The following is an 8,764-nucleotide window of genomic DNA, read 5'->3' on the forward strand; positions in this document are numbered from 1 at the left end:
GTTAGGAGGTTTGTGCAGGCGGGGGGGGTTGAGAGGGGGGGCGGGGGAGGAGGTGAGCGCGAGGTGCCAGTCGGAGTTAGGAGGTTTGTGCAGGCCCCCCCGGCTCACCACTCTCCAGCGCACATCTCTGTCGGAGCGGTGCCAGCCTCCAGCCCCAGGACTTCCCTGAGGGCGGCGCGTGAGGGGCCGAGCTCCCTCCCTCCCTCACGGGACCAGCCAGCACCTCCCCCGACAGCCTCGCCCCCCCCATGTCCCCGCCTACTTCGGGCGCGCGTGCGCATGCGCGGATGTGTGGGCGCTGGCGCCGCACCCCCCTGCCCGGGTCGCTCAATCCGCCCCCCCCCCCGGCAGGGCCAAGGGGAGCGGGTTGTCCCCGAGCTGCTCTGCGGGGTCAGGGCCGGGCGCGGCGCGGCGCGGCGCGGCGGGCTCAGACGGGAGCAGGACAAGGCAGTTTGTTGCGCCGGAGGAGGAGGAGGAAATCTGCGCTGGGCTGGGCCCCAGACACAGGTGACGACAGCGCTTTACAGCCTGGGCAGGACTCAGCAAGAGGTTGGAAAACCAGTGGGTTCAAGGCTCAGTGTCCCGTCTTGCACCCAGATCTCAGAGCAGGCGGGCAGCCATCCGCTTACACTATGCATCGGTTTTGCTGCGAGCTGCGTTGAAACAAAGGTCTGGGAAGATTGCTGAGCTAGTCTGGACTTGGGAGTCTGCAAGGCTGTGGCATGCTTGGTGAACGCAGTAACACAAAATACAATTGTCTTGTCTGACAAGGCCAACATTGTTTTGTAACTGGGTCCCCACAGCATGGTGGATTTTCAGACCCAATACTGTGTATCTGATAATGGGCTAGAAGAATCATAGAATACCAGGGTTGGAAGGGACCTCAGGAGGTCAAAGCAGGACCAATCCCCCAGACAGATATTTGACCCAGATCCCTAAATGACCCCCTCAATGACTGAACTCACAACCGTAGGGTTAGCAAACCACTGAGCTATCCCTGCTGCCCCCAAGGAAACTGGGGAACTAAAGGGGAAAGAGGGAACTACAGCTGGGACCTAGTGCCTGTGACAGGCCAGACTATCCCTCCAGTGGTTTTTTTGCTCTGTCTCATCTTTCACACTTCTGGGAACTTGCTTCCATATCCTTTACAACTTCCCTTTCTTACAAGTTCCCAAGCACACAACTTTCAGAATAATCTCTATGCATTCAAAGCATCCCTGTCCTGTTTGGAGAGACAACTGCTGTAAAATGCCATGTCACGGTGACCATCCCAGTTTCACTTTTCCCTTTCCAAGACTGAGGGTGTTTGGGTGAGAGGAGGGGAGTGCTTAACCGGGCTGATCTACTATCATGTAATGACTTGAAAAACCACTTTTTCCCCTGTGATAAACCGTGTTACTAACAGTACATGTCAGCAGTAAAAAAAAAATTTATAACAGAGCTGGCACAGAGTTAAAGGATTGAGAGGAAAGTCTGAGAAAGAAAAGAGACAAACTTACCTTCAGCATTCCAGAGTCCACTGGAAGTTAATAGGCTTGACCCAGATCTAAGCACAACAATGTTCTCTACTGCAGAAAATTCTCATTATTGCCTGTTCACAGCCTGCAGGAAGAAAACTGAAAGCATGACAAACTTTCACAGGGAGAGTATGCCCTGAAAAGTCTTGCCCTTCAGGTTGGTACATAGCAGCCCCTCCCCTTTTCTGATCCACCAAATATAGAAATTCAAAGGGCTCCTCCCACATGAGAAGCAAAGGGTATCAGCATATGTATCCCTAAACAGAGAGAAAAACAGCAGTCTGGCAGACACTGAGCTAATGTGAAACCTCAAAGTTAACCTGAAAGTCAGTTTTAAAAGAAAGTTATGGATAATTTCTGATGCTATATCTGCTCTGAGTTCCCCTTCCAGTGGTTTAACCATCACATTTTCTTTTCTTCCCATTTTCATGCATTTTTCTTTTTTTACATGTCCACTACAGCTGAAATCACTGATAATCAGGTGACGTGCTTAGACGTGCTGTGGGACAGTGTTGCTGTGGAGAGACTACCCAGTCTGCACTTGCTGTGAGGTTCCCCCACTGAGAGCTGGGTGGAAACTCAAGAAATCGAATTGCAGAGGTCACAGTGACAAGTGACTGCGCAGGGCCATCAGTGATGGAGCCGTGGAATGAATGGTGGCACTACAAACAACAGCAGCCAGAGTGAGTGGCTGGGGGCAAGTAGCAGAAAGAAAGAGCAAGGTGCTTCTCCCCTCCCACCCCCCAGAGTGGGAGCTGACCTCACATGAAAGCACCTCTGAACTCTGGTTCTTCATTGACCAAGGACAACAACTATGAATGGGGGTGGTGGAGGGAGAAGGGAGGAACACATTAAAAGAACATTTGTTTGTTAGACTATATTTTAGTGACTTTGCTCCAGAATGCTAGATTTGTGACCGGGAAACTTACAGAAATATATTTTTCCTAGTAGGACAAGATTTTTTAAATGTATTATTTCCCAAGGTTGTTATCTCACATCATCACTATCTTGAGAGGTCGCTATCTTGGGGAGTTTGTATCTTAAACATTATTATAATTAATTTTTACATAGGAACATAAAAATGGCAAAACGGTCAGACCAATAGTCCTTCTAGCCCAGTATCCTATCTTCTAAGTGTGGCCAATGCCAGGTTCTTCAAAGTGAATGAACAGAACAGGCAATCATCAGGTGATCCATCTCCTGTCATCCACTCCCAGCTTCTGGTGAACAGAGGGTAGGGGCATTCAGAGCATAGTGTTGCATCCCTGGCCATCCTGGCTTATAGTTACTGATGGACCTATCCTCCATGAACGTATCTAGTTCTCTTTTTAACCCTGTTATAGTTATGGCCTTCATACTATCCCTGGTAAAAAAAATTCCAAACGTTGACTGCGTTGTGTGAAGAAGTATTTCCTTATGTTTGTTTTAAACATGCTGCCTATTAATTCAATTGGGTAATCTTATGTGAAGGAGTAAATAACACTTCTTTATTGACTTTATCCAGTCAAGATTTTACAGACCTCTATCATATCAAGTCTCTTTTCCAATCTGAAAAGTTCAAGTTTTTTAAATTTCTCTCCTCATATGGAATCTGTTCCTGATCATTTAAGTTGCTCTTCTCTGTACCTTTTCCAATTCCAATATATCTTTTTTGAGGTGGGGTGACCAGAATGCACACAACATTCAAGATGTGAGCATATCGTGGATTTATATAGTAAAAGTGGAGGAGCTTGGTTTGCCAGACCGATCATCAAAGCCAATACTGACAACTTAAATGAAAAAACTGCAAAACACCAAGCTTCTGGACTGCAGCAACATGCAGAAAACCTTAGAAGCCAGTCACTGTAAAATCCAATTTTATAAGTACTTAATGAGGCTGTTGAGAATGCAGGAGACATAAACAGTTTATGCAAACAAACATGGCTGTCACATCATACTTTCTATTTAAGCAAGAGATACCACACACTACAAACTACAAAAAGAACAGGAGTTCTTGTGGCACCTTAGAAACTAACAAATTTATTTGAGCATAAGCTTTTGTGGGCTACAGCCCACTTCATCGGATGCATGTAGTGGAAAATACAGTAGGAAGATATAGATATACACGGAGAACATGAAACAATGGGTGTTACCATACACCAGGCCTGCACAACACATAAAGCGGCAAGGGCCATATTACTCCAAAGAAAACAGCTGAGGGCCGAGCCCCCCAGCCCCACCGACCCCCCCGCCCAGCACTGCCAAGCCACCCCGAAACGCAACCTCCCCCCCAGCACCGCCCACCCCGCGGAAACAAACTCTCCTTCCCCAGCGCTGCCCCACCAAAACAACGGTATTGAACCTTGGTAATATGTTATAATGAGCCCCTAAGGTAGTATAATTAAGGTAAAAGAAAAATGTCTTTTTGCTAGAAGTAGAATAAGATCTTCTCCCCACTTTGTAATCAATTGCCCTGTTGAATGAATGAGGTGTGAATGAGAAAAGCGTGGAAGGTGGGCACTTCTAGACAGCTGCAACCCTTGGAGAAGGGATGGGAGCCAGACCAGCTCAGTAGAACAGGTCAGCCACTGACTCCTCACTCACCTCCTCAGCCCCCCACCTCCTGCCACCGGCTCGCCGCCTCAGCCCCCCACCACTGCCCACTCGCCTCTTCAGCCCCCCTCCCTCACCCGCCACTTGCCTACTCACCCCCCCCACAGGCCGCACAGTGAGCCCACCTACTCACTCCCTCCCCTGCGGGCCGCACAGTGAGCCCACATGTTGTGCAGGCCTGCCATACACACTATAAGGAGAGTGATCAGTTAAGGTGAGCTATTATCAACAGGAGAGAAAAAGAACTGTTTGTAGTGGTAATGAAAATGGCCCATTTCCAGCAATTGACGAGATGTGAGGAACTTGGGGTGTGCGGGGGGGGGGACGGATAAGCATGGGGAAATCGTTTTACTGTGTGTAATGGGTGTTGAAAAAGTGAAGAACTCTCACCACATTAAAAAAACTGTGCATACATGGCTGATGAATGCACCAGTGCAAATGGGCATCAAGCATTAAGTCTTTGTCGTTATCTTCATGTCAGTGGTAGGATAGCCAATAGATGCATTTCTAGATGTTCAGGTTATAGAAGACACATTGGCTGCATCTGTGACAACCCACATCTTAGAACAGTTAAATGCTTGTAAATTGAACCCCAAACAGATGGCTGCTTGTGCATTTGATGGAGCTGCAAACTTCTCTGGAAGACACTGGAATACAAACTTTGCTCAGAGAAAAGTGTAATCCTAATCTCTACTATACACACTGCAGAGGATCTATTCCAACTTGCACTAGTACAAGCTGCAGAATCTTCAGAAGACACTAAAAAGCCATACATTTAATGTCTTTGTTATACTGTTTTTTCAGCAAGAGTCCAAAAGGACTGAATGTCTTGGGAAAAATAGAAGATACACTGGGACTGATATTCAAATTAATCCAACCTGGGAAAACCCTGGACTTTCTCATGACTGATCCTTAGCTGTTGTTTTAAAATTACTACAACTATTATTACTGGCTTTGGAAAGTATATAGCAAGATGGGATGGATCTAAGTAGTGATGCTGGTGGATTACTTTTGCTACTAAGTTCAGATAAGACTATTGCCATTCTCTCTCTCTCGTAAGTCTGCTGATGAAACCATTTGGGTAATTAAACAATGCCATCCAGGCATCTGCTACAACAGCCGCAGATCTTTGTCCAGCAATAGAAGCTACACTTGGATCAATCATACTGGAAGAAGCAGACTTCACTCCAGAAGCTGACTAATTAAGGTTCTTGTACTGAATCCTTAAGTGAAGAGGACAAGAAGTGTTTGTTAAGCCAGTTGAAAAAGTATACAGACTTGACTCTTACAGATCTACAACAGCGACTTCTGGATTCTATTCAACCTCTGCATAGCTTTTACAGATGCCGGTTGTCTAAGACATGAACTGTTGAGTGGAGTGAAACACTACCAGCAATGGGGCTGCCATGTGATCAAGACAGAATAGAGAATGTGAACACAGATTGGAATGTCATACGACGAACGAACGAAGATTTGACTTTCACTTCTTTATCATCACTAGTGGTTTGACCAAAACTGTGTGCTGTTTCCTCAGATGAAAGAGGTAGGAATACAATAAAGATATATTAAATTAGAAAAGGTTCAGAAAAGGACAACAAAAATTATTAGGGGCATGGAATGGCTGCTATCTGAGGAGAGAATAATAAGACTGGGACTTTTCAGCTTGGAAAAGAGACGACTAAGGGGAGATATGATAGAGGTCTATAAAATCATGACTGGTGTGGAGAAAGTAAATAAGGAAGTGTTATTTACTCCTTCTCGTAACACAAGAACTGGGGGACACCAAATGAAATTAATAGGCAGCAGGTTTAAAACAAACAAAAGGAAGTATTTTTTCACACAACACACAGCCAACCTGTGGACTCCTTGCCAGAGGATGTTGTGAAGGCCAAGACTATAACAGGCTTCAAAAAAGAACTAGATAAGTTTATGGAGGATAGGTCCATTAATGCCTATTAGCCAGGATAGGCAGGGATGGTGTCCCTAGCCTCTATTTTCCAGAAGCTGGGAATGGGCGACAGGGGATGGATCACTTGATGATTACCTGTTCTGTTCATTCTCTCTGATGCACCTGGCATTGGCCACTGTCAGAAGACAGGATACGGGTCTAGATGGACCTTTGTTCTGACGCAGTATGGCCATTCTTATGTATATCTCTTGCTACTCCCAGTCACAACAACTACAGTTGAGCGATCTTTTTCCTCATTGAATAGAATGTTGTATTCTGAAAGAAGTTGCTTTCTGCCTGATCACGAATGTATCGTGAAGGACTGGAAGTACCGGACACATGAGAAGCCACCAAAGATGAACACACTGCATTTGAGAAGTTCATAACAGAGTTGTGAAAAATTATAGTAAACCAAGAAGGATGTAGATTTTGTGCTTCATAGTAGGCTTGAGTTGCCAACTTTAATTTGTGTGATTTTCAAACATGAGTTAAATCTAATAAAATGACTGTGAAACATTTTTTCAGTTTTTATTATAGTGCCATACAGCTCACCTTCACCTGCACGGTCTCACCCCTCTCTAAATTCAAACATCCTTCCATAATTTCAGCTCCTGAGGAAAACATTGAATACAGGTGACATTTCCCTTGCCAACTCTCACAGTCTGATCATAAGCCTCCTGATGATCTTTTTCTTGAAGCCCCAACTGCTGAAATCATGTAATTTTTGTGAGACTTTCTAGATTCCTTAAAAAAAATGTTTGTATCCCTCATCGTTGCAGAGAAGAGTCTCACCAGAGCTCTGGTGGGTCTGTACTAGTGACCCCTCACTCTGCACGCCATAAGGCTCCTATTGTTGGTGTAAATCCACTGGGAATTATACGTGGGAGGAAGACAGGGATTTGTTTCACTGAAACTGATGAAAGTTGCATTCCTGTAAGCGAGGAAAGAACGGATTACTATGTAGCCGGGTGGATAAATCATTTGTACTTTTTTTAAACTACAAAATCCAACGTTTAAAATGTAAATATATTTATTTAAATCAAGTTTTAACATTTAATTCAGATTTTTTATTTGTATATTGTAAGTTCTTTACTTCCTTCCTATTTTATAGCCTTGGATTGCCAAAGTGGATGTTTTGTACTTGTTTCTTTAATTAGTTTCCTGTTAGTAAGATTTCAGATTTTACAGAGATTTTTCTACTAAGAAGTTTCTCTTTATAATGCATTCATACTGAAAAAGACAAGTCCAGGGCCTCATTAATATGCTTGCTCAGGCACAACATTGATAAGCAAATAGCCCAGGCTGTATTTACATTTTGACCGTGCTATGCTCTTCTGTCATGGTTTGCAGCCTGAAGTAAAGCAGACTTTTGATCCTAAATTGTGTAGGTGACTGTGAAAATCCCATCCTTGGGTACATAAATATGGGTTCAGGAGCCCAACTTTGGGTTCTTGTTTTTGAGAGCGTTGGCCGTTTGTATATATAAAAAAGTTTAATCACTTGGTTAATCTATTTCAACTCTCGTTTAACTTTAATCACATGAATACTTCCATTGATGTCAATGGAACTACTCATGTAAATAAACTTGTGTAGCTGATTGTTTGCAAGATCAGGGCCTTAATTTTTTTATTATTATTATTTATTTTTTTGTGGTTAGGCCTATAACAGTTTTGTAAATTTCAAACAAGATACGCTACTACTAGTGGTATTTAAAAAAAAACAGCATTTAGGATGTATAATAATTAAATTATGATCTAAAATTGCAATAGCACATTTTCAAATTGATTAAAGAACTCCAATAAATTTAAATCACCTTGACTTAAATTGCTCCTGCCTATTATAATGTTTCATTTTCTACACATGAAGTTGTTGAAGGACATTAATTTTGAAATATTAATTTATTTAAAGTTAGACATAAAAAACCCAACTTATAAAATACATACAACTAGAACTTCCTGTGAAACAACACGTTACAAGGCTATATAGAGACTAACATATACCCAGCAACACAGAATTAACAAAAAAAAGGCAAGGTATCCATGGCTGATCCACTAATTAATACAGCACTGGAGAAAGACATTCTTGGAAAGAGCCCTAATGTTAGGAGGTGTATCAGCAAATCAATGACATAAGATAGACAAAGCCTAACAAGAACAGCTGTGAAAGAGGGAAATACAGAAACATCAGCCAGCTACAAAAATGGCTCCTTTAGGGTTGCAGAAGCTGCTTGTATCTGATAAATGTAAAGGGTGTCAAAGTCAGACTCAGGACTCAGAATTTGTCAGACTACTCTGTTTGATTAGCAAAGTGCTCTGCTAATACACCCAGATAACCTGAGTACCATGCAAGACCCACACTACCTTATTTTATACAGATAAAAAGGGTGTGAACTTAACAAGAGAACAAAGAAAGCAGAACTGACAAGTTTAGCTGAGACTAGACATACATAGTTAATTTCCTTACTAACTTTTACCAGTCTCCGGTTAATGTTCCACCATTAGCTTAAGTGGACTCATTGTTTATGCCTTAATGTTTATTTAATGATTAAACTCTTCCTGTTGGTATGCATACTTCCACCGTTTCATGTTCTCTGTAGGTATAAATATCTCCTGTCTGTGTATTTTGTTCTATGGATCCGAAGAAGTGAGCTGCAGCTCACGAAAGCTCATGCTGAAATAAATTTGTTAGTCTCTAAGGCGCCACAAGT

The 8,764-nt window shown here is 43.2% G+C and overlaps 1 protein-coding gene across 3 annotated transcripts in view; it reads right to left on the reverse strand.

The window, feature by feature from the left end:
- The window catches only part of CASP10 (caspase 10), a 21,355-nt gene extending 19,651 nt beyond the window's left edge, over positions 1-1,704 (reverse strand). The window contains exon 1 of one of the 3 annotated variants that reach the window (XM_032799427.2): positions 1,500-1,704. The gene's annotated coding sequence lies outside the window, so the exon portion shown is untranslated. Of the gene's footprint in view, positions 1-108; positions 203-1,499 lie in introns of those variants that run through there. The other 2 variants (XM_032799429.2, XM_032799428.2) reach the window with 2 other exon arrangements.
- Positions 1,705-8,764: the final 7,060 nt, after the last annotated feature.

Source organism: Chelonoidis abingdonii, chromosome 10 (genome assembly GCF_003597395.2).
Source record: "Chelonoidis abingdonii isolate Lonesome George chromosome 10, CheloAbing_2.0, whole genome shotgun sequence".
Classification (NCBI taxonomy): domain Eukaryota; kingdom Metazoa; phylum Chordata; order Testudines; family Testudinidae; genus Chelonoidis; species Chelonoidis abingdonii.